Source organism: Diceros bicornis, chromosome 1 (assembly GCF_020826845.1).
Source record: "Diceros bicornis minor isolate mBicDic1 chromosome 1, mDicBic1.mat.cur, whole genome shotgun sequence".
Taxonomy (NCBI): Eukaryota; Metazoa; Chordata; class Mammalia; order Perissodactyla; family Rhinocerotidae; genus Diceros; species Diceros bicornis.
In genome coordinates, this window is record NC_080740.1 from 25,814,647 (window position 1) to 25,821,462 (window position 6,816).

Genomic DNA, 6,816 nt, shown 5'->3' on the forward strand with positions numbered 1-6,816 from the left:
TAGAAAGTATTGGCTAAGAAATATTAATAATTCTAATGTCACTTCCCTGTCAAGCCCAAATCACCCTTCAAATGATTTATTGTAATAGGCTTCTAAATCATCTCCCTACTTCACATTTGCCTTCCTAGAATCTATTTTCAACATAGCAGCCAGAGTGATCTTATTAAAATATTAGTGAGATCATTTCACATCTCTACTCAAAACCATCTGATGGTTACTTCCTTCTCTCAGAGTGGGGCACAAAATCCTTACAAAAGCCTAGTAGGCCCAGTGGCCACTGGTCCTTAAGTAACTCTGTGACAACTATTACCCGCCCCTACTCCTCTGGTTCCACCCATATTGAATGTCACACTTGAATCTGCCAGATATGCTCCTGCCTGAGGAACATTTTGCTGCTATTTTCTCCGCCCGGAACTAACTTTGTCCACACGTCTAAAACACCTTCTTCATCTCCTTCAAGTCTTTGCTCAGATATTACCTTCAGAATGAGTTGTATACTCACCTTATTTATTTTGCAACTCCAACCCACCACCCTGTATTACCAGTCCTCTCTACACAGTTTTATGTCTTTCTCAGAGCATTTATCATCTTTACCTCTTTATTTGTTTTATTTATTATCCTAATATTTATTATCTGTATTCCGTCTCTAGAATATAAGGCTTATGAGGCAGGAATTTTGGTCTGTTTGGTCCATTGAAACAAATTGAGAATCTCACACAGAGTAGATGCTCAGTAAATACTTGTTAAATGAATGAACAAATAACAATATTTTTGTTCTTTATAGTCCTTTTTAATTATTTCTGTTCCAAGATCTAAAGTGGGAGTTATTGAAACTCTGGAAGGAAAACTGAAGAAAGTAAAGTTAACAGTACTGTAAAAGATTTATTAAAGAACATGTATCTGAGATCCTACTGAAATGAAAAGCAACTCAGCAACCCAAGAAGAACTAAGGAAACTTTGTAACTAGGATAAGCTTATTTTACTTGCGGCACTTAGACAAGTAAGAAATCTTCCCGGCCCTACATTCTATCCATTAGAATTGAGAGCATGTAGAGAAAAGTGCTTAAGAGGACTGCTTCTGAAGACATACTGCCTGGCTTGGCATTCCTGCTTCTTTGCTTTAATATCTACGTGAACAAGATATTTTCCTTATTTTGCTTCAGTTCCTTCATGTGAAGAATGAAAATGGTAATAATGCTTTTCTCATACACTCTATGGGGCTCTAAAAATGTGTACAGTGATTCCAACAGTGCCTATCTTTGTCAGATTTTGCTATCATTCTAGACTTATTTCATAAAAAGAAATAGAATATTTTCCTTCCGTTTGCAGTAGTTGTCCTACCATCTCTTGGCTTGCTCAAGTTCATCTTATGTAGTTTTCTTGACTGAGGATCAGGGAAAAATATTCCCTTTGTTCTCTTAACTTCAAGACTGTTGTCTATATGAATTCTACTTGAAAGATATTTTGAATATAAAATACAATTCTTGCTTTGTCCTCTCTTTTCTTGAACATATTTGCAGATATGCTTCAATAAATGAGTGTTTTTATTGAGAATTCTGAGACCCAACCTGATATTTTTCCTTTTATTAGGTGAATAGATTTTGTTTATTGTTTATATTTGAAGTTCTAGAAACATAATAGGTTATGCCGTGGTGTTGGCTTTTTATTGACTTTTCATACAATTTTTCCTGTCATACAGCATGACTTTCTTTTTTTTTTTTTTTTTTTTTTTAGGAAAAAGGGATTTATTGATTAAAGAAAACTCATCTGTGAACTCCTCTACTTAGATTAGTACGTTTGACGTTAACACTTTGAATTGAAACATGCCTTCTTTCAAATAACAACTGGACTCTCCAAGCAATGCCTACAGGTCACTTCAAGGAGCATTTCAAGAGCCCAAAATGAACTGTGGAGGGTGGCGACCCCCCCGGTTTGTAAACACTGTCAGAGGCTGGACAGCAGCCTTGCACACTGCTGTCACCGACGTCTTTAAGCAGTAAGATCAAAGCAGGAGAACAGCAGGGGGCCTGACCGTCAGGGCCGGGCTCTAAGGGTGGGGTCCCCCCGGCCTGGCCCTTCTCATCTCCCCAGCCCAGCGGAACAAGGGGTCTTCACGCTCTTCCCACGACTTGGCTGAGAAGGAAGAAGCAGCAGCCTCCGCTGGAACCCGCCCCACCCCTCCTGGGACAGGCTGCTGGAGCAGCAGAGCAGGGCGCCAGCAACGCCTACGCGCGATTGAGGGTCTGGAAGATCCTGGAGATCTGCAGCATGACGGGCCCCGTCTCTGGGTCATTCATCCACGGGGTGCTGCTCAGCGGGTTTTCAAGCATGTCTTCAAACGCTGGCAACGTTTTAGGGTTGGTCAGGCCCAGCTGCACAGCTGGGTTATCCAGGATGGCTTGAAAGAGAGGACTGTTGGGGTCGATGCCCTTGTCCAGCTCCTCGGGAGAGGGCTTCCGGTCTCCCAGCAGCCCCTCGCAGGCGGCATTCTGCTGGTGGCTGTTCACTCTGAGGGCGTCGATCACCTCCTTCTCGTCGAATCCCATCTCCATCAGGGAAATGACGGCCCGAGCGTCAGCCCGAAACTCTCTTTTCCTCCGGATCCTCTTGAAGATCTCCGTTAGCTCATCTCTGGGCTCCTGGTCTCCCGAGCTAGTCCCGGCAGCAGCCTCGGAGGCGGCCTCGGCCCCCGCCACTCCTGGCGAGGCTTGGCCTGGAAGAGGTGTGTCTGTGGTTGGGTCCTCCGCATGCTCAATTAACCACTCCATGGCTTGAGGTACTGACATGTGGTTCAGCCGAAGGGCCTTCACTTCAGCCGAAGGGCTCTGCTCTCGGGAAAGCCCATGTCTAATAAGTAGTATTTTTATTTCAGAGGAGTTTTCTAAAAATACATATTTACTATTTAGTTACTTCAAGTCTTTTGGTTTTCTTTTTTTAGGTTCTGTAATTGTGTGTCTGTGTTAAATTTCCTTTAGGACCACTGCATTTTTAAATATTTTTAACCCATAATTTATTTGCAGTGCATACTGTTTGATGCCTTACTATGCTCTGTCTGGACTAGCAACAAGAGAGGATAGAAATATCAATCAATAAATAAAGGAAAACATTAGAAACAGACCTATAAGTGATCTCAATAATGATTCTTAGTAGATAATTATTTTCAAATAATAAAAATCAGGGCCAGCCCCATGGCATAGTAGTTAAGTGCGCGCGCTCTGCTGCTGGCGGCCCAGGTTCGGATCCCCGGCATGTACCAATGCACCGCTTGTCAGGCCATGCTATGGCGGTGTCCCACATAAAGTGGAGGAAGATGGGCATGGATGTTAGCTCAGGGCAAGTCTTCCTTGGGAAAAAAAAGAGGAGGATTGGTATGGATGTTAGCTCAGGGCTGATCTTCCTCACAAAAAAATAAATAAATAAAATAATAAAAATCAATATATTAAAGAATAAATTTGATTCAAAATATTTAAATCAAAACTTGACAGAATTGAAAGAAGGAAAAAAGGCAAATCCACAATTAATATAGAAGATTTCAGCACTTTTTCAACAAGTAATTGAACCAGAGGGAAAAAAATCAGTAAGGACATGCAGGATAAGAAAAATAGAAGTAACAGATCTGGACTAGTGTGTTAGTGCACCCACAAACAGTGGACTCTAACAGGACAGTGCACCCATAAATGGCAAAATATACATTCTTTTCAAGCACACATAAAATATTTTACAAATATTGACTACTTTTTGGGCCAAACAACAGAATTTAAAAATTAGAAACCAATAACAATCAATGACAAAAAAAAATCAAATAACAAAAAGTTAAATTAAGAAGTACACAAATACTTGAATGTAAAACAGCATACTTATAAATATGATTCAAGGAAGTACTATCAAAGAAAATTTTAAAATATTTTGTACTGAAAGATAATGAAGATATGACGTGTAAAAACATATGGGATACAGCTAAAACAATAGGAAAATATTTGGCTTTAAATACATATTACATAAGAAGAAAGGGTAAAAATCGGTTATCTAAACACAAAAGTAAAATACAGAAATGAACAAGAACTCAATCAAAAAAAAGTAGAATTAAATAATAATATATAAAATAACATAAATCAATAAAATGCAAGATACATGTACGATAGATAAAAATCACCAAAGGTTAAAGTTAATTCTTTGGAAATGTTAATAAAATTGCTGAACTCCTAGCAAGATGAGTCAAGAAGAAAGAGATAAAACACAAATTTCTAACATTAGTAATGAAAAATATGGACTTTACTGTGAATCACACACATACAAAAACAAGAATAGGATAATATAATCACAACTTTGTGCAAATGAATTTGCTAATTTAAATGAAATGGGGAAATTTCTAGAAAACCAGAATTTACTGAAACTAACAAAATAAATAATTCTCAATATTATTATATTTATTAAAGATATAAGTACTATTTCCATTTTTTGTGTTTTTATCAGTTTTATTCATGTACAATTAACTACAACTCTTCAAAGTTTACAACTGAGTGATCTCTGAGAGGTGTATACACCCGTGGATCCCTTGCCAGAATCAAGATAAGAACAGGTCCACCACCCCTCAAAGTTTCCTTGTGTTCCTTCGCAATCTATCATTTCCTCTCCTCCCGGCCTCAAGCGAGAAAGGATCTCATTTTTGTCACAATAGATTAATTTCATTTTCCTTATTGTCACCCTTTCCCTCTTTTTAATTTTTCAGGATGACAATATTGTTTTGTCAAGATTTTAATCAAACCTGCGTGCATAAGATTCATGTCAGGCACCCACAAGAAATGATCATATCTAAATTTGTCCTTGAGCTACTACTCTCGTGCTGTGTATCCTCAAGATGGGCATCAATGTTTTAGATGTGGAAATTATTAGTTTGGTGCTTGGAATTCCAACCATATTAAAATTGTATACATCAAGTTAAAAATACCTCAGGATTTAATTAAATAGTGCAATATTTATGGTGAATAACTTTTATTCTCTCTGTATATTCATGAAAGGAGTAGGATATTTTTAGAATGCTGCATGCAATTTACATAGTTTACCAAAGTTATATGTATCTGTAATATGTAGACTAATTTTCTTGCTTAGAAGGTTCTATATGAAAAATTATAGGGGAAAACTATAATATATCAATACATTATCAATTCATTAATATCACTAAAACCGAGACGTTAAATTTCAAATGATCTAATCAGCTAAATTCTCCAGTAAATAACTTAAAGTTTGGAGTAGATCACTTAAGTCAGCACTCTAGTTCATTTAAGCCATTACAGGATCTGTTTCTGCTCAACAAGCTTATTATAAACATTAGAATATTTATTTTATGAATAAATCATTGCTGTCTATGCCTCTTCTACTAGGGAAGGGTCTTATTCCCCTGTGTTGTGCTTCTTACTCTCTATTTGACCATGGACTATGGAGGACACGGGAAACTTTCCAATAATATTCCATTAAGATCTTAGGTGTTGTCTTGACATGAGTACAGCCATGTTTGGCCGCTCCATTGACCTACAGCCACCAGCACAAAAAGAAATATAAAAGCTGCTTTCTGTGTGGTGGGAACTGGCCTTTTCCCGGGAACTGGCCTTTCTCCCACGGAGAGAGTTGCAAGTTGTAACATTTCAAGACTCTTGGAGCGTCGTAGCCCGGAATGGACTGGCCATCTGTGCCGGGCTGAGACGATAACCAAAGAGAACAATGCACGTACACAACTACTGGGCTGGGACGTTAGCCAGGGGGCTCAGTGCACGTACGCCACTGATAACCATTTGTGCATGGAAACACTAAATGCTTGCTCTGCAAACTCTGTAATTGCTTACTCTAAAAATTACTGATGGTATAAAAACTGCTGGAAACTGAGACCCGGTGAGAGTTCCACCTGTGGAAGGGACACCTTGCCCAGGACGTGTGATCCTTGCCCAGCCGCGTCGATTGACAGGGCTCTCCCGGCAATGGGGCGTGGATGTTGTAAGTAATTGATTTGATATAAAGTAATTGATTTGATATGAAGTAATTAATTTGATGTGTTCTCTTTCCGGTCAACCTGGTGTTTCTCTTTCTGGTTGATTTGTGTCATTTCTCTTCAGCCAATGTGGGTGTTTTCCCTTTCCAGTCGGGCTGATGTTTTTTCCCTCTTAATATTTGACCTATTTGGATCTGTTTGCAGACTATCACCTTTACTATCCTCTATATAATAAAATATACCTTCAGTCCATTTGTTTGGAGTGGAAAGTGTCTTTTACGTCTCCGATCGAATCCCCGAACCTCTCATAACATAATTGGCGCTGTGAGCAGGATTCGATTAAGGAGATGGCTTTTCTATTCAAACAAAAGGTAACTGAAGCCAAGTTGGAAGAGATCCCAGGATGGGAAGACCCTCCCTCTTGCACTCTGGCTGGGGAGTGGGCTCATAAGTCAGGATTATGTGACTCTTGAGATGTTCGTCTGCGAGATATGAATCATTGGATGTGACCAAAACTTTGCAGACAGTAGGAAAAAAGAGATAATGTTTCTTTTCTGGCACGGCGAGGTTAATGTTTATTGACTGCTTATCGTCGGGCTATGGAAGATAGGGATAAAATACAAGGGAGAATGTACTCTTGAAAAAAGAAGTTTCAAATTTACAGTCCCAGCTGATGTCACCCAAAATAAAAACTCTTTCCTTGCCGTGAGCCTGGCATTCTAGTTTTATTTGGCCCCTCTTAAGTGACAAATAGAGAGCCTAAATATGTATCCAATAATAATTTGGCGAGCCAGCCGGGAGGCTCTTTGTCCATGGCTCGGTGGCCCTGGGCC

The 6,816-nt window shown here is 39.1% G+C and overlaps 1 pseudogene; it reads right to left on the minus strand.

Moving 5' to 3' along the window:
- Positions 1 to 1,749: 1,749 nt before the first annotated feature.
- On the minus strand, positions 1,750 to 2,845 carry LOC131401425 (ubiquitin-associated domain-containing protein 1-like; annotated as a pseudogene).
- Between the last annotated feature and the right edge of the window lie 3,971 nt (positions 2,846 to 6,816).